Source organism: Muscardinus avellanarius (genome assembly GCF_963383645.1).
Source record: "Muscardinus avellanarius genome assembly, chromosome: 6".
In the NCBI taxonomy this organism is placed as follows: domain Eukaryota; kingdom Metazoa; phylum Chordata; class Mammalia; order Rodentia; family Gliridae; genus Muscardinus; species Muscardinus avellanarius.
Window position 1 is genome coordinate 79,944,310 of NC_137791.1, and position 20,519 is coordinate 79,964,828.

Below are 20,519 nucleotides of genomic sequence, written 5' to 3' on the forward strand. Positions count from 1 at the left end.
TTCACTGGGTTGGACTGCAAAATCTCAGACCCAGGGAGATTATCAAAGTCCCTGGGCATGCAGTACAGGGATTTCTCCTTTAGGGGCCACAATTTCACTCATGGTTATTGTGCATGTCGATCAGGAGCTGTCGAGGGCACGGTGAACTCGCTGTTGCTGCTTGCATTATGGCGCTGCTGCCACTCCTTCCGCCGTGAGGCTGGAGCTGCTGGCAATATGGCGCCACTGCCACACCCTTGGCTGTGAGGCTGGCATATTTCTTTTCTGGTTTGAGCTCTGTTCTGAGTCCCTGGAAGGCGTGATGAGCTTGACCACTGGGATTGTTCTGAACATGATACACAGTGACTGATAGATCCAGTGGTTCCTTCAGCCTCCGCACTGGCCAGGAGGAGGATGATCAAGAACTCATGATAGTCAGACATGGTGGTGCATGCCTCTAAACCCAGTGCTTAGCATGCTGAAGAAAGAGAATCTCAGGTTTGAGGACAGTCTTAATAACTTAGTGACACCTTGTTTCAAAATAAAAATTAGGGCTGGAAATGCAGCTCAGAAGAATGCCCCTGAGTTCAATCCCTAGTAATGCACACACAGATACACACACACACACACACACACACACACACACATACACACATACACACACATATACACACAGAGATACACACACACACACACTCACACAGAACCAGTGATAGAAAGAATTTGATACTGAACCTTAAAGAGTAAACTGCGAGGGCACTAAGAAAGTTCTTGAGAAGATTGTTTCTGCTTCTCATTAGTAAAGAGTGACTATTTTCATACTCTAGAGGGAGATGCAGACTTCCACTGAGCTGACTCAATATGGTAAAAAAAAAAAAAGAGAGAGAGAAAGAGAGAGAGATCAAAAGAAAAGAGAGAAGAGAGAGCTGGAATGGTAACACTCCTGCTTATGTTGAATCAGTATTTGAATAAAATTTAAAACTTACAATTTAAATTGCAGTTATCTCACGCTGGGTGTGGTGGCGCATGCTTGTAATCCCCGCGCTTGGGAGGCTGAGACAGGAGGATCGCACGGGTTCGAAGCCAGCCTCATCTACTTAGTGAGGCTCTCAGCAACTTAGTGAGACGCTGTTTCCAAATAAAATATATATTTTTAAAAAAAGGTCTGGGAGTATAGCCCAGAGGTAGAAAGCCTCTGGGTTCCACCCCTAGTACCACCAAAAAAATAAATAAAATACATAAATAAATTGCAGTTATCTCTTGGTATCTGAGGGGTATTTGTTTCAGGACCCCATCCTCATACCAAAATCTATGGATGCTCAAGTCCCCAGTGAAATGGTGCAGTATTTGCATGTAGCCTATGCACATCATCCTAAATCCTTCAAATTATCTCTATGTTCTTTATAATATTCAATACAATTAAATGCTATATTAATTGTTAGACTGTATTGTTTAGGAAATAATGATAAGAAAAAGGTCTGAACACGTTCAGTACAAATGTGCTTTTCCCCAATATCTTTAACCCAACATTGGTTAAATCCACAACTGCACAACTAAAGATATGGATAGCCAACTATATTTGGGTAATACTCATATTTTATTTTAATTTATTCTACAAATTCAACACTGATAACCCTCAACAATAAACTTAGTAGTCTCAGGTAGAAATCAAGACTGTGAATTATGAGTGTCTTAATTATTTGATTCCATAAAAATGTATTTCTTACAAATTTAAATTTGGTTATTAGGAAATACAGAAAAAGTTTAATAACTTGGTATAAAGAAAGAGAAAACTGCCGGGCGTGGTGGCGCACACTTGTAATCCCAGCATTTGGGAGGCTGAGATTGGAGGATAGCGGTTCGTGGACAGCCTCAGCTACTTAGTGAGGCCCTCGGCAACTTAGTGAGACCCTGTTTCAAATTAAAGAATAAAAACTAAGGCAGGGAGTGTAGCTCGGAGGTCGAATGCCCCTGGGTTCCATCCCCAGACCCGCAAAAAAAAAAAAGAAAGAAAGAAAGAGAAAACCACTAAGCCTGTACATTAGTCTACTTATTAGAAATGAAACAGCAAACAAAAATGGCATGATTTTCTATTTGCATATTTATCAAGATGCAAAATCTCAGAGATTATTCAAAGTATTCAACATGTTTAGGAGATTATTTTCAATGCCCAGTGTTTCCACTTGTCCAAGAATTGGAAAGCCACATGTTCAGAAAATATTTTTTGTGTGTGAAGTATTCAGTTATGTGGGTCCTGTACCTTTATTTTTAACTTGAGTTTTCTTTGTCACACATGTATTGGTCATACACAGATTCCTGAGCCAATTAGAGATGAAACACTTCAAAATTATTATTACTTAATATATATTTTATCATTTAATTAATCTTATGGTTGAATCTGCTATTATTTGTATTGTTAAATATCTTATTATAATGCCATACACATTTATAATGCAGAATTTACTTTATTCTCCTAATTTTTAATGAAGTAAATAAAATGGGAATAAAGAAAAATATATATGGTTAACATGCTCATCACTCTTGTACCTTGTCCCTAAATTATTATGCCTATATTTATGTATATTTTAAAGTGTAGCTTTTATCCTTTATCTAGAAGACCCAAAGAACTCAACCAAAAGACTTCTGGAGCTGACTAACCAATTCAGCAAAGTTGCAGGATACAAAATCAACCTAAAGAAATCAGTTGTTTTCTTTATGCCAACAATGAATCCACAACAAAAGAAATAAAGAAAAGTATTCCATTTTCTATAACCTCAAAACCTATAAAATACCTAGGAATAAACCTAACCAAAGATGTAAAAGACCTCGACAGAGAAAACTACGAAACATTAAAGAAAGAAATTGAAGAAGACCTTGGAAGATGGAAAGATCTCCCGTGCTCATGGATAGGCAGAATAAATATCATCAAAATGGCCATTCTGCCAAATATGATCTATAAGTTCAATGCAATTCCCATTAAAATGCCAACAACATTCTTCATAGACCTAGAAAAATCAGTCATGAATTTTATATGGAGAAAGAAAAGACCCAGAATAGCCAAAGTAACTCTCAGCAAAAAGAACCAGGCAGGAGGCATCACAATCCCAGACTTCAAATTATATTATAGAGCAATAGTAGTAAAAACAGCATGTTATTGGCACAAGAGGCAGACTGACCAGTGGAACAGAATAGAAGATACAGAAACAGCTGGGTGTGGTGGCACACACTTGTAATCCCCACACTTGGGAGATGGAGACAGGAGGATCGCGCAGGTTCGAAGCCAGCCTCTCTGGCTTAAGAGACCCTGTTTCCAAATAAATTATAAAATAGGTCTGGGAGTGTAGCCCAAGGTGGAATGGTTCCATCCCCAGTACCACCCCCCCACCCCCCCAAAAAAGAAGATACAGAAACAAACCCACACACCTATAGTCAATTAATCTTTGACAAAGGAGCCAAACTCATATGCTGGAGAAAAGACAGTATTTTTAACAAATGGTGCTGGGAGAAATGGCTATTCATTTGTAGAAAGATGGATCTAAATCCTTACCTCTCACCATGCACAGGAATCAACTCAAGATGGATCAAAGACTTAGAAATTAGACCAGAGACTGTGAAGTTATTAGAGGAGGGCATAGGCTCAACACTCCAACATATAGTCACAGGCAGTAACTTTCTCAACAAGACCTCCAAAGTGCAGGAAATTAAAGCAAGAATTAACAAGTGGGATGGCATCAAACTAAAAAGTTTCTTCTCATCAAAGGAAACCAGCAAGAACCTAAAGAGGAAGCCTACAGAATGGGAGAAGATCTTTACCAGCCACCATTCTGATAGAGGACTAATATCCAGAATATACAAAGAGCTTATAAGACTCTACACTAGCAAAACAAATAACCCAATCAAGAAATGGGCAACTGAACTGAACAGACACTTCACAAAAGAGATACAAATGGCCAATAGATACATGAAAAGATGTTCTACATCATTAGTCATCAGGGAGATGCAAATCAAAACTATGCTGAGAGTCTATCTAACCCCAATCAGAGTGGCAAGCATAAAGAAATCAAATAACAACAAATGCTGGTGAGGATGTGGGGAAAGAGGAACTCTTTTACACTGTTGATGGGATTGTAAACAAATTCAGCTGCTATGGAGATCAGTGTGGAGATTTCTTAGAAAACTGGGAATAGATCCACCATATGATCCAGCTCTACTACTCCTGGGTATTTTCCCAAAGGGGTTGAAATCAGAGAACTACAGTAACATATGCATACCCATATTCATAGCAGCACAATTCGTAATAGCCAAAATATGGAACCAACCCAGGTATCCATCAACAGATGAATGAATTGGAAAATTATGGGAAATACATACAATGGAATTCTATTCAGCTATAATGAAGAACAAAATCATGTCATTCACAAAAAGATGGAAAGACCTGGAGAACATTATGTTAAGTGAGATCAGCCAAGCGCAGAAAGAGAAGGGATATATGTTTCTCTAATATGCCCAAACTTGGGAGTATTAGAAATACCAGAGGGACTCCAGATAATGGAGGGGAAATCTCAGCAAAGTTAGAATGGAAGGATAGGAGAGGAAGAAAGCTGAGCTTAATTAATGGAGGAGCTACATCCAAATATGTGTAAAAGTATGAATGTAGCATGGTTAATCTGGACACTCATTGTTGGGAGGAAGAAAGGGGAAGGGAGTGGAGAGAACACCAAACACAGTCTAAATGTATACCATTTTCAATATGTTCCACTCAATAATAAAAATTAAAAAAAATATGCCGGGCATGGTGGCGCATGCTTGTAATCCCCGCGCTTGGGAGGCAGAGACAGGAGGATTGTGCAGGTTCAAAGCCAGCCTCGCTGGCTTAAGAGACCCTGTTTCAAAATAAAAAAAATATAAAATAGGTCTGGGAGTATAGCCCAGAGGTAGAATGGTTTCCAGAAATCCCAGTATCACCAAAAAATTAAAATAAATAAATAAATAAATAAATACATACATACATACACACATACAGTGTAGCTTTCATGACAAAGTGTTATCATTTAACTATTTTGTTTTATTTTATTTTATTGATACTAGGGATTAACCCAAGGACATTCTACCCCCAACCCTTTTTATTTCTTACTTTGAAGCAGAGTCTTGCTAAATTTCTGAGGCTGGCCTTGAACCTGCAATCCTCTTGTCTCAACCTCCCAAGTACTGGGATTACAGGTGTATGCCACCACACCGGTTACTTTAACTTTTTTTTTTTTAGCTAAGATTATTTTTAAATGTTTTGTACTTGCCACATGGATTCATAATTATCATCTTAATGTATAAACATTCAAATATTGTATAAATGAGATAGGGTAGGACAGAAGCCAAGTGACCAGTTTTGTCCACAATGTACTATTACCTTGGTAAATTCTTTACTGCCCTTTCAGCCTTGAAAACTGATACATAATTTAGTTTCTGTCCCAGAACTGATTCAGTTCAGGGATACCAATTCATTCTCCCAAACCTTAAAGATACTGATGTATGATGAAACTAAAACAATAATTTATTTTCTCCTCCTCCTCCCCACCTCCTCCTCTTTCTCCTCCTCCTTCTCCTTTTAATGTGGTACTGTGGGTTGAACCCAGGGGCATTCTACCTCCAAGCTACACCCCAGTCCTTTTTATTTTGATTTTGATTCTTTGTTTTTGAAACAGGGTCATGCTAGGTTGTTGAAGGTCTCACTATGTTGCTGAAGCTGTCCTTGAGCCTGAGACCTTCCTGTCTCAGCCTCTCAAAACACCTGTTTGTTTTCAAGATTTATCTCTCTTTTATTTGTATTTCCATTGCTGAGCAACTTTATCCTCAATTGACACATTCTTTCATTAAATGTGCCAGTAAATTCACTCTGATTACAGTTACATACTTTGGACCTTGAAGCTCATTCTCTTTCTTCTGCTATGATCCAGTATACTTTGATTTTATTGCCTCTCCCTTACAAAATAAAACGAAATATATATACCACATATGCATATATATAAAATTTTCCTTAATCTCAGTTATTGGTAATTACCCCACTGTTATCTCCTCGTGATTCATGAAAACACCCTGTAAATAACAGCAGAGTTTTCCACTGACTTCTTGTACCATAATTTATTTAAGCAATTCTCTAATCAGTGGTCATTTATATTTTTCCTTTCCCCATCCTATAAAATCATAATGTATATAATTTTTTCTTCTTTTGTATGTTTACAATAATTAATTCCTGAGTATTAGAATATTGAAGAGAATATAGTCTATAATCTTTTATATGTATTGTCTAATAACTTCATAAATGGTTTGAGCAATCTATACTGATATCAATAAATAGAATAATTTTAACATAACTTCACCATTAGTTATTTTAACTTTTCTGAAGTTTATTTACATTAATAGAAATAAAACTTATTGCAAATTGTATTTAATTACTACTAAAATTGAATATTTTTATTTTTCAATGGAAATTGATTTTGTTAAATTGATCAAATTATAACATTTGTTCATTTTTCTTTTTTGAGAACTTGGTATTAAGCTTTTTACTTTTATGAACTCTTCCATGATACATTTTTTTTGGTCAATGTTGGGCTAATATTTTCTCAATTAATTATCTTAATTTAATTATCCAGATACACTCTTTTATGTTTTATAACCCTTTTTAAATTGCACATATACCAGCCGGGCATGGTGGCGCACGCTTGTAATCCCCGTGCTTGGGAGGCAGAGACAGGAGGATCGCGCAGGTTCGAAGCCAGCCGCGTGCGCTGGCTTAGGAGACCCTGTTTCCAAATAAAAATGTAAAAATAGGTCTGGGAGTGTAGCCCGTAGGTAGAAGGGCTTCCAGGAACCCCAGTACCACCAAAAAAAAAAAAAAATTGTACATATACTTGTGGGAGTGATACTTGGAATTGGACCCAGGAGCACTCTACCACTGAGTTATATCTTCAGCCCTATTTTATTTTACTTTATTTTGAGACAGAGTCTTGCTAAGTTGCTAAGGCTGGCCTTGAACTTGTAATACTCCTGACTCAACCTTTGAGTCACTGTGATAACAAGAGTGTAATATATTTCAATCTTCGTGTGTGTGTGTGTGTGTGTGTGTGTGTGTGTGTGTGTTTTACTGGGCATTGAACCCAAGGCCCTTCTACCTCAGAGCTACATCCCCATCCCTATTTTTTTTTTAAATAAGAACTCACTAAATTGCAGAGGGCCTCACTAAGTGTCTGAGTCTGGCCTTGAACCTGCCATCTTTTTGTCTCAGTCTGCCAAGTACTGGGATTACAGGCATGCACCACTCTACCAGGCTAATCTTTATTTTTTGATACATCTTCCTAATTCTCCTCCTCTGATTTGAATATGCTTTAAAACACCTAGCTTGTAATATATTAAAAATAAATTATTGCATACAGCCAGCTCACCTCACCAGTATTGCTTAGGAAATTTACCAATCCCCTTAATAATGAATCAGCCCCCACTTCTTCACCTTCCACTGCCCTGCAAGAAACAGCTCAATTGCAAACCAGTGTTTAAAACCAAAACTGCTTTCTGTGTAAATGTTGGTTGAGACTTACATTCAAAGCTACTGTCTGTTTTCTCTATCCATTTTGTTTTGAATGCATGATCTGTCTCTCCCAATTAAACTAGCACAGAGCTCCATTTCAGTTGTTCTAAATAATTACTGACTTTTTTCAGAATGGTGTTCACAGAAACTCTCAGAAATGATTTGTTTAGACTAGGGTCTTCATATGCCTTTTCTGAGTATATATCATAACATAATATATTATATATTACATTCTTGATGACTTAGATATATATATTATATATAATATGTATATATAATATATAACATATATTTATATATTATATATGTAATATATAATATATATAATATGTATATATTATATTCTTGATGACTTAGATTATATATTACATTCTTGATGACTTAGATTATTTTGCATGTCTATTTTCATCTCATTAGTCTAAGAGTATCCCTAAACTAATAATTAGGTTAAAATATGTCAAAATGATATTCTTTAAAAAATGGTAGCTGGGCATGGTGACTCACACCTGTAATCTCACTATTTGGTAGACTGAGACAGGAGGATCACAGGTTCAAAGCCAACCTCAGCAACTTAGCAAAAACCTGTTTCAAAATAACGAATGAAAAAGATATATCTTGGAGGTAGAAAGCCCCTGGGTGGTTAGGCCGGTGCCGGGACCAGCAGCCGGCATCAGAGCCTTCCGTGAGGCAAAGCTGCTACTGAGGCCTCCAAGGCCGGATCGGAGCCTGCCGAGGGGTTAGGCCGGTGCCAGGGCCAGCAAAGCCGGGATCGAAGCTCACTGTGAGGCAAGGCCAGTGCTGGGGCCTCTGAAGCCAGGATAAGAGCCTGCCGAGGGGTTAGGCCGGTGCTGGGGCCAGCGGCCAGCATCGAAGCCTTCTGTGAGGCAAGGCCGCTACTGAGGCCTCTGAGGCCGGATCGGAGCCTGCCAAGGGGTTAGGCCCATGCCGGGGCCTGCAAGGCCGGCATCGGAGCCTGCCGTGAGGCAAAGCCAGTGCTGGGGCCTCCGAGGCCAGGATAAGAGCCAGCCGAGGGGTTAGGCCGGTGCCAGGGCCAATGGCCAGCATCGGAGCCTGCCGCGAGGCAAGGCTGCTACTGGGGCCTCTGAAGCTGGGATCGGAGCCTGCCAAGGGGTTAGGCCGATGCCGGGGCCAGCGGCCAGCATCGGAGCCTGCCGTGAGGCAAGGCCGGTGCTGGGGCCTCCGAGGCTGGGATAAGAGCCTGCCAAGGGGTTAGACCGGGTCTGTGGCCAGCGAGGCCATCATCGGAGCCTTCCGTGAGGCAAGGCCGGTGCTGGGGCCTCCGAGGCCAGGATCTGAGCCTGCCGAGGGGTTAGGCTGATGCCGGGGCCAAAGGCCAGCATCGGAGCCTGACAGGAGTCAAGGCCGCTACTGGGGCCTCTGAGGCTGGGATCGGAGCCTACTGAGGTGTTAGGCCAGTGCCAGGGCCAATGGCCAGTATCGGAGCCTGCTGTGAGGCAAGGCCGCTACTGGGACCTCCGAGGCCGGGATCGGAGCCAGCTGAGAGGTTAGGCTGGTGTCAGGGCCTGTGAGACCAGAATCGGGGCCTCCCATGAGGCAAGGCCGCTGCTTGAGCCAGCGAGGTCTGGATCAGTCCACCGGGTAGCCAGGCCACTACTGGGGCCATCAAGAGTGGGATCGGTACTTGCAACGCGGCATGCACAGAGAAATATCGCAGGAAATATAAATCAGATGCTTCCCCTAATCAACAATAACTAGGAGAAAAGGGGCAACAGGAAGAGGTCAAGCTATAGAAAGGGCCCTATTGTGAAGCAACTAAGGTGACCAATCAGAGGGTATGGAATAGGGGAGGATGGAGCCTTTTTAAAACACAGGAGGTACATAAACAAATGTATCAAAGTTAATCACCAAACAAGTATGGGATTGAGGGAGGGGGAGGGAATGTGATGGGGGCTGGATGAGGGCTAATTGGATGATGTGTGCTTGTATATCCTCTCAAGTCTTGTACTCCAATGTGATTGATATATGACTACAATGCACCAATTAAAAAAATAAAATAAAATGGGGGAAAAAAGAAAGCCCCTGGGTTTTATCCCTATTATATAAGCAATCAAACTATATAGATAAAAAAAGTAAAGGGAAGAAGAAAAGTAAAGAAAGAAGATGGGGAGCTAGAGAGAAGAATAGAACTTAAAGAACTTTTTACCATCATACACATAAAAACACAAACTATTTCTTATAGATAAATTACTGCTGTTTTTACTGTAAAAATATGACTCTCCAGCTTGCTTTATTTATTGACTTATTCATTTATTTTTTGATACTGGGGATTGAACTCAGAAGCATTCTATCTTAGAGCTATACTTCCAGTCTATTTAATATTTTTGTTTTAAAACAGGGTCTTTTTAGGTTATCAGAAGTCTCCTACATTGCTGAGGCTGTCCTCAAATTTGTGATCCTCCTGTCTCCGCTTCTCAAGTACCAGGATTACAGGCATGTCCCACCACTCCCAGCTCCCTCCAGCCTTCTTAATGATAAATTCTATCCTAAGTTCTGATCGGATTCAGACTTTCTGCACTATGAGGTATGATTTGTACATCATTCAATTCTTATATTCCCAAGTTCTAAAAACAAGAATGTACAGATTTAGATACACATTGTCCAGGGCAACAAGGAGAGTCTTCCAGTTACACCAAGGCAAGTCTTTTCCTTTTAGCCTTGTATTTTCTGTCACTAAAAGTCTTGTGCTCGCTGCTAAGTTAGCACAGCAAAGCATCGGTGGCATAGTTATGCACACAGAAAAGGGAAGTGAAAAAACTGTAGAATACAACACTCTGGGTTAACAATTCCAAAATAATTACAGCACTCTGAAGTGAGAACAACTAGAATCATCAAAGGGAGGTACTATTACAACCTCTCCCTCTTCATAGTAATATGAGTAGAAATCGGGGCTCAGGATTGGGAGGTAAAAATGGAAAGGTATGATGCTTGTGCTACCCCTGGGTATGACCATGAGCTTCACATGATCACCCATGTACTCACCCAGTGCAGTCAGATTGCTTTGGAGGACCATGGTTTTTAGGTCATTACTACCCCCAACAAACAACTTGAAGATGGAATTTCACACTTACAGATTAACAGTGCAGTTTTCCAACAAGACAAGTGAGCCCATAGATGAAACCATCTTTGCAACAAAAAGTAGCACTTGCCTTGTGAACATAGAACCAATAGAAAGCATTAAAAGTTATAGATTGTCACAGTTGGTTTTAGTATTTTGAATTTAAAATGAACCCTAGAACACTGAAATTGAAGAAGATATTTTTATGTTAGTATGGATTGAATTCAGCAGTGCTCTATTATTTTATTTTTTGATCTTGAAATAGGATCATGCTAAGTTGCCCAGGCTGGTCTCAAACTTTCAATCCTCCTCCCTCAGCCTCTCAAACTTCTGGGATTATAGGCATGCTCCACCTTGCCTGACAAGAAAAGATTTTATAAAGAGGAATCTGTCAAAGCTGGGCATGGTGGTACATGCATATTATCCCAGTACTTGGAAGGCTGAGACAGGAGGATTGCAGGTTTGCGGCCAGCCTCAGCAAGTTAGTGAGGCCCTCTGCAACTTAGTGAGACCCTGTTTCAAAATAAAAGAATAAAAAAATAGGGCTGGAGGTGTAACTTGGAGGTAGAATTCCACTGGGTTCCATACCCAGCACTGCAAAAAAGAAAAAAGAAAAAAGAAAACAAGAGGAATCTGTCAAAAAAGTTCTGGTAAGGATATGTAACTTGAATTCTCAATAAGCCATGATTTGTTCCTAAATATCCCATAGAAACTAGGTGGTATTTAAATATCCATTCTTTTTATTTGATTTTATTTATTCATTTTTATTTATTCATTTATTTTTGGTACTAGAAATTGAACCCAGAGGTATTCTATCTCCAAGTTACCCCCCCATCCCATTTTTATTTCTTATTTGAAAACAGAGTCTCACTAAGTTGCTGAGGCTGGCTTTTAATCTGTGATCCTCCTGTCTCAGCCCCCCAGGTACTGGGATTACAAGCATGTACCACCATGCCCAGTTCTAAATAGCCATCCTTTTGTGTTTGTGGTACTAGGGATTGAACCCAGGGCCATTCTACCTCGGAGCTCAACTCTTTTTTATTTTTCATTATGAAATAGAGTCTCTCTAAGTTGCTGAGGCTCTCATTAAGTTCCTGAGGCTACCCTTGAACCTGCAATCCTCCTGTCTCGGCCTCCCAAGTACTAGGATTACAGGTATGCACCATCATGCTTGGCTGAAATATCCATTTTTGTTTTAAATATGTAAAATCTTAATAGTCATTCATTGAAATTATCCAAAAAAGATATACTTTCTGGTTCTTTGGAAACACATGATTTTCAGTTAGAGAAAACAAAAATTTTGGCCTTTAAATTTTATACATTAAATTATTGAATTTTTCATAAATATGGAAGCATGCCCGTTTACTGTGGTTTAGATAGAGTTTAAGCATGTCCCCCAAGTCTTCAAGTATTAAAAATAGACCTCCTTTGTTGGGTATTAAGAAAGTAGAAACTCACCCAACAGTGGTTGAATCCTGGTGGCTTTATAAGAAGAGAGAGGCCAGATAAAGCACGCACATATGCATTCCCTGTGTCTTGTTACACAATGCCCTGCACTGCCGCAGGACTCTGCAGTGAGAAGGCCATCGCCAGATGCCATCCCTCAACCCGGCGCTGCCGGAACCTGAGCCAAAACAAACCTCCTTCTTTTGTAACTCACCTGGTCTGCAGTACTCTGTTGTTGGCAATGAAAAACATACTCTTGTGCCCTTTCTACTTGTTCTGACTTCAAGTTGAAGGCTCATATAGAAGGCACTGGTTAGAAATCATGCATGCAAAGTGTTGCCAATTTAATCTACTTCAAATTATTTTCAACAATGAGTCTCTATTTCTCAAAACCTCCAGTCTGAACTATTTCTCAAGGGCCTAGAATCTTCATATCTAGCCCTAGCTTCCCTACTTTACTTATTTATTTTATCTTTTGTGGTACAGCGGATGAACTCAGGGACATCCTACCTCCGCACTACACCCTCAACCCTATTTTCTTTTTTATTTTATTTTTATTTTTATTCTTTTGAGGTACTGAGGGTGGAAACCCAGGGGCTTTTCTACCTCCAGGCTATACTCCCAGACCTTTTTTTATACTTTATTTGGGAAACATGGTCTCACTAAGTTGCTGAGAGCCTCACCAAGTAGCTGAGACTGGCTTTGAACCTGTGTGATCCTCCTTTCTCAGCCTCCCAAGTACTGGGATTACAAGTGTAAGCCACCATGCCCAGCTCTCTTTTTTTTATTTTGAAACAGAGTCTCACTAGGTTGATGAGAGTCTCACTACTTGCTGAGGCTGTCCTCAAACCTGTGATTCTCCTGGTTCAGCCTCCCAAGTACTGGGATTACAAGCGTGCGCCACCACACCTAGCTTCTAACTTTCCTACTTTATTCCCAGTAATTTTGAATGACCTTCTCTTCTGGTTGGGCTTTATTCATTTATTCATCCGTTTATTCAATAAATGTTTTTTGAATGCTTACCATGTGGCAAGTACCACAAGGAAGTAATGACACAGGCTTCAGAATCAAACATATTAGATCAAATATGTGTTTCCAATGACACTTTAACAAAATTTAAAGTAGAACACACTAAAAACACAGACACCTATGGAAACAAAAACAAATTACATAAACCCATTACTACTAGCACATTGCCCAGACTATATATAGGGAGATATAAAATATAGTTTTTCAGAGATTCATAAATATATCATTATCCAAAGAAAAGACCTGCTGTGGTGGCAGATACAGAGCACAAAAATTAACCTTGGCAGACATGTGTGGTGGCACACCATGTGATCCCAGTATTTGGGAGGCTCAGACAGGAGGATTGCAGGTTTGAGGCCAACTTCAGCTATTTAGCAAGACTCTCAGTAACTTAGTGAGACCCTGTTTCAAAATTTAAAATGATGAGGGCATAGCTCAGAGGTAAAATGTCCCTGAGTTCAACCCCCAGTATAATAATAATAACAATAACAACAACAATAATAATAATAATAACTTTGACAATCTGGACTCGCTTATTATTTTGACATAATTTTATCAACAGAAGAATCCTAGAACGATATACAGTTCTCAGTACAACACAACCTAACACTGTGGGACAAAAGGATACCAATATATGTAGCTTCAAACATATCACTTTAATCCTGTTACATTAGCCATGCCTCACCAGGACCTTGCATATACAGAGAATGCTAGAATAATAAATACTACAGGAGAACAACACACTGGAAACCACAGTAGATGAAAAAACTCACACTGCCTGCACCAAAACTGTACAAACACAAACTACATGTACCCTGAACACGCCTCCCAATCAGCATGGTCTACAGACCAACACCAACAGGGATCCACATAAAGTTGAAGAAGGATAATTTTATCACAGCCAAAGTAATGCCTCTTTGTGCAATGTTCAAAGACTACAAAACACCTCCATATAACCTGCCTGAACTACCACCATTGAGAAATATCACTTGAGAAAGCTCCTACAATTTGCAATACTTGGCATATTAGAAAATTTAGCAATTTCATGGATATGGGAAGAAATTCAGGAAATTAAGACAAATTTATTTGACTTCAAACATAATTGCAGGGCTTTCCAGCAATCAACAGCATATGCAGTACTGACTGCGCACTTTAATTCAGCAAATTTATGCCCTATTACAAAAACAGAATGGTTAGCAGGAATACCAAGAACAATTCAAATACAACTTAAGCCGTAAGGTGAACATCATGAAAACTAATTTACAAACTTTGAGGTACTATGCAATTCAAAACAGGCTTCAAACACAATGTAATATAATGCAGCAGCTACTAGACAGAACATACCAAGACATTAGAAATAGCAAACAAGTCAGTCTTTTTGCACTGAGAGTTTGGATCAACCAGCAGTGGCACAAAGTGACATATCCCAGCCTTCTAGATGTTCAGCATCAGGAAACTGCTCCCTACACACTGTTCAGCTCTTAGGCAGAGCCTGAGTGATAGCTTATCCCACCATACAAATACCACAAACATGCAAAGATCACAATTGTCAGCCGGGCGTGGTGGCGCACGCTTGTAATCCCCGCACTTGGGAGGCAGAGACAGGAGGATCGCGCAGGTTCGAAGCCAGCCGCGCGCGCTGGCTTAGGAGACCCTGTTTCCAAATAAAAATGTAAACATAGGTCTGGGAGTGTAGCCCGGAGGTAGAAGGGCTTCCAGGAACCCCAGTACCACCAAAAAAAAAATCACAATTATCAATTTTCATCTAGAGGAGACCATTTGTACATATCAGTATTTATATTTACAAAGAAATGGTACATAAGTGGCCATCCTCAGTGGCCGGGCACAGTGGCACATGCCCATAATCCCAGTATTTGGGAGACTGAGACAGGAAGATCACAGATTCAAGGCTAGTAGCACACAGTAACTTAGTGAGACTCTGTTTTACCTAAACCAGGACTGGTTGCTTAAACCTGATCAGCAATTTGTCTCATTGAAAAGAAATGTTGCTCAGCCAGGCGTGGTGGCGCACGCTTGTAATCCCTGCACTTGGGAGGCTGAGACAGGAGGATTGCACAGGTTCGAAGCCAGCCTCATCTACTTAGTGAGGCTCTCAGCAACTTAGTGAGACCCTATTCCAAATAAAAATATAAAACAGGTTTCAGAGTATAGCCCAGAGGTAGAAAGCCTCTGGGTTCTACCCCCCAGTACCACCAAAAATAAAAAATAAAGAAATATTGCTCTTATTGTTGGCAATAATATTTAGATTCTATTTGCTTTAAACTTGTGCCACTGGCCTCACTAATGCATCATGTAAAAAGAACAATTTGTGATTCCTCTTGTTCCAGAGCCCAGGAACTCAGACATTCAGGAATCGGGTTCCTATATGGCTGTCTGAAACTGAGTAATCCCTGAAAGTACTGACAGCTAAGTGTGATTTGCTAATAGGCCCTCAGCAGCTGAAGCCACAGTCCTTCACTAAAGAGAAATCCACATGATCATCACAGTACCCACCACACTGAGGTGCGATAGCTTGGGGCACTCATCCAAGAAACCCGATCAGACACTTTATACATAGCTATCTAGTCATACCTCTTTATAGATATGGCCTTCTCAGAAGAACGAGGATAGATTTTTCATTGCATATGGACCAGTAGAGAAAAGGATGGTAGAAGAAGAGGAAGAAATAGAAGGAGGAAGTATTAGCTAGCTTTTTCATTGCTGTGACAAAAATATCCGACAAGAATAATTTATAGGAGGAAAGGCTTATTTGGCTCACAGTTTAGAGGGTCAATCCAAGGCTGGCTAGCTCCAGGGAAGTAACATCATGGTGAAAGGTAATGGTGGATGGTGGAGGAAAGCTGCTCAGAGAGAGGTGGAGGAAAAGCACACACAGAGAGGGAGAGAGGGAGAGAGGGAGAGAGGGAGAGAGAGAGAGAGAGAGAGAGAGAGAGAGAGAGAGAGAGAGAGAGAGAAGAGGGGAGAGGGGAGAGGGGAGAGGGGAGAGGGGAGAGGGGAGAGGGGAGAGGGGAGAGGGGAGAGGGGAGAGGGGAAAGAAGAGAGGGGAGAGGGGAAAGAAGAGAGGGGAGAGAGGAGAGAGGAGAGAGAGCACGCCAGGGACAGATAGAGTCCTTAAGGCTATATCCCTATTGACCTACCTTCTCTAACCATGCCAGCCATTCCCCACTTCTGAACCTGACTGCACCAGGGGCATGCTTTCAACATATGAGTTTTGGGGAGGACATTCCAGATATAGACAAGGCAGGAAAGAAGAAGAAAAATAAATAAATCCAGACATGGTGTCACATGCCTGTAATCCTAGTATTTGGGAGGCTGAGACAGAAGATCACAGGTTTGAGGCCAGCCTCAGCAACTTAGTGAGACCCTGTTTCCAGGTAAAATAGGGCTGGGGGGTGTAGCTCAGAGGTAGAATGGCCCTGGGTTTGATCCCCAACACCATACAAAAAAAAAAAAAGAAAAGAAAAAGAAAGATAAAAAGGAGGAGGAGGAGGTCCTTTCACACCTTGTTAATCTCTTATTCTGATCATTTTCACTGTGCCTCTGTTGTCTCCTCCTCATCATTCTTACAAGTTGTTTTTGTTTGTTTATTTTTTTGTGTGGTACTGGGAATGGAACCCAGGGACCTTACACCGCCGAGCTACACCCCTAGTCCTATTTATTAGTCTTTTTATTTTTTGAAACTGGGTCTCATTGTGTTGCGAAGGGTCTCGCTAAGTAGCTGAGGCTGTCAGCGAACTGTGATCTCTGGTCTCTGCTTCCTGAATGCTGGGATTACAAGTGTCTGCCACCATGCCCCGCAGAAGTTGTTTTTGAAGTTCAAACTAGCTAGAACATTTTGGGGAACATACTCATGCATATATGTTAGACAGGCACCTGCTATTAAAGGGCTATTGTCATCAATTAACAAGATCCACAATGCTGTGAATTCTGAGAGCACTTAAACACTGACCTTTTCTCTAGCTTAGCCTCCGCTGAGCCACAGAACAACTACATTACCTGGTGTTTCCATTCTTAAGCCTCCTATAAAGTATATTTATCTTACCAAATGGTATTCTTGAAACAGGAAGCAGATATTAACCGTAAATCAACAGATGACTACATGATCTATTTTGCATCTGTAGCTCAAAGTTTTAAAAGAGGAATGTACTCCATTCTTAGAAGTTTATTATACCTTTTAAATTGCACAAATAAAACAGCTACGGCAATCTCTCGACCCACTTTGCTTCTTTGTAAGGGCCCTGGTACTCTTTAAGGGAAGAATGAGAAACTCAAGTTCTACCAAGCACTATAGAAACAGAAAATCTGTGCTAGAATGAGGCCATGCATCCCCTAGGCCTTAAAGCTACTTAGTAGAAGCATAAAACTGAATCCACATTCAAGAGAATATTTATAAGAGAGATATTCTTCCAGATATATTTGGGGTAGTTCAAATATTTCATGATACTTTGCTACCATTGCAACACTCAGGTGGTCTTTTGATTCTCCCTGATCTAGATATGTAAAAATATTTATTTATTTATTTATTATTGTACTGGGGATTGAACTAATGGGGCATTTTACCTCTGAGCTGCACCCTCAACGTTTTAATTTTTGTTCTGAAGCAGGGTATTGCTAGGCTACTAAGAGTCTCACTACAGTACTAAGGCTGTCCTCTAACCTGTGATCCTTCTTGTCTCAGTCTCCCAAGTACTGGAATTGCAGGTGTTCACCTCGACACTCGGCTTCAAAAAAAAAAAAAAAATGTAGACTCATATGATTGTCTGGGCTTTTTTTTTTTTTTTCTTATCCCTAGGAGTACTAAATCATCTTAGGAAATCATAGCAAATGTATCTTTGATAGGTTTTGGTTTTGTTTTTGTGTTTGTTTTTGTTTTTGTTTTTGGTGGTACTGGGGTTCCTGGAAACCCTTCTACCTCTGGGCTACACTCCCAGACCTATTTTTAGATTTTTATATGGAAACAGGGTCTCTTTAAGCCAGTGAGACTGGCTTCGAACCTGCACGATCCTCCTGCCTTTGCCTCCCAAGCGTGGGGATTACAAGCGTGTGCCACCACGCCCGGCTGCTTCTCCATCTTCACCTTCTTCTTCACTCTTCCTTTCGTATTTAGTAAAGCTCATTCTGATAATTTTTACAGTGGCTCTCTTGTCCTGACAGAATCCTGAACTGTACCCTTTCAAGGCAAGTAAGTTAGAGAAACCAGATCTCATTGGCTTATAACTGGTACTGATTTCAAGACAGAAAAGAGTTTCTTACCTCAACTTTAATCATACCATTTTTTCTACCTCCTCCCCTCGGGATAAAGAGGAATCCTCGCCATAAAGCTACATCAGGTAAAGGTGAACTCAGTCACTGCATTTTCTCCTCCTCCTCCTCCTCCTCCTCCTCCTCCTCCTCCTTTTCTCTTCTTCTTCTTCTTCTTCTTCTTCTTCTTCTTCCTCTTCTCCTTCCTCTTCTCCTTCTTCTTCTTCCTCTTCTCCTTCTTCTTCTTCTTCTTCTTCTTCTTCTTCTTCTTCTTCTTCTTCTTCTTCTTCTTCTTTCTCTCTCTCTCTCTCTCTCTCTCTCTCTCTCTCTCTCTTTCTCCTTTCTTTCTTTTATAGTGTTGGGAATTTAACTCAGGGGCATTTTACCTCCAAGCTACACCCCCAGCCCAAGTATTTATTTATTTATTTATTTATTTATTTATTTATTTATTTATTTTGTGTGTGGTACTGGAGGTGGAGCCCAGGAGCTTTTACACCTCCGGGCTATACTACTAGACCTATTTTATACTTTATTTGGAAACAGGGTCTCACTAAGTTGCAGAGGACCTCACTAAGTAGCTGAGGCTGGCTTCGAACCTGCTCGATCCTTCTGTCTCAGCCTCCCCAAGCGCTGGGATTACAAGCGTGTGACACAACGCCTGGCTTTATTCATTATTTTGAAACAGGGTCTCACTAAGTGTTGGAGGACCCAAGTAGCTGAGGCTGGTCTCAAACTCGTGATCCTCCTGTCTCAGTCTCCCAAGTACGCCACCAAGTACACCAAGTGTGCCACCATGCCTGGCTCATTGTACTTATTTCTAAAGAAAGTTGTCCATGACAATACTCAATTGCACCTTGTGAGACTGAACATGCTCACTGTAAATGCTGTCTTTAAACACTTTAGCACTGTAAAAGAGAGAGAAAGAAATCTTTAAGTACCTGTATATTTGTATGTATATTATTTATTTTAAAGTGTGTGTGTGTGTGTGTGTGTGTGTGTGTGTGTGTGTGTGTTTTACTGGAGACTGAACCCAGGGGCACTCTACCACTGAGAAACCTTCAGCTATTATTTATTTATTTATTTATTTATTTATTGGTGGTACTGGGGGTGGAACCCAGGGGCTTTTCTACCTACGGGCTATACTCCCAGACCTATTTTATATTTTATTTGGAAACAGGGTCTCACTAAGTTGCTGAGAGCCTCACTGAGGCTGGCTTTGAACCTGTGCGATCCTCCTGTCTCAGCCTCCCAAGCGCTGGGATTACAAGTGTGAGCCACCACACTCAGGTCATTTTTTAATTTTTTATTTTGAAACTGGATCTTCCTAAATTGTCGAGACTGATCTTGAACTTGTGATCCTCCTATCTTAGCCTCCCAAATACTAGGATTGCATGTTGAGTGCCACCACATCTAGCTTAAAGCCTGGATACATGAACTTTACAGGCCTTAGGACTCCCATGACCTGATGCTCCTGACAATGAACAGCACAGTAGTAAGAGCTAAGCACATTTCAGATGCAGTGCGTCATATTCTTTTGGGGAGTAAAGTTTCCTATCAGCTATGCAGCAGGCATATGTATGAGGCAAAAAGGATGTATGAATTTATTAATGGGTTAGGTTATTCATGCTTGAGAGTCTTTTCGAAAAGACTGACACGGCCTTTGAAACCACAGGTAGAGGTAGAAAACTTCCTCATGCGGCACTAATAGGATGTGGCATTTGAGATGGTGTCTGCGGGAGCTGCAGAGCGATGGGCCCCAGCCCTGAAGAGTGCAGGTGCTGCGGCACTCAAAATGAAGCCCAGACACCTGTGTTAAGTTCATGTAATAACACTGGCCTGGCTGGTTACTGAGGTCTGTTCAAAACTCTGAGTATAACACTTTTTTTTTTTTTTTTTTTTTTTTTTTTTTTTTGGTGGTACTGGGGTTCCTGGAAGCCCTTCTACCTCCGGGCTACACTCCCAGACCTATTTTTACATTTTCATTTTGGAAACAGGGTCTCCTAAGCCAGCGCGCACGGCTGGCTTCGAACCTGCGCGATCCTCCTGTCTCCGCCTCCCAAGCGCGGGGATTACAAGCGTGCGCCACCACGCCCGGCTGAGTATAACTCTTAAAGATGTGTAGCAATT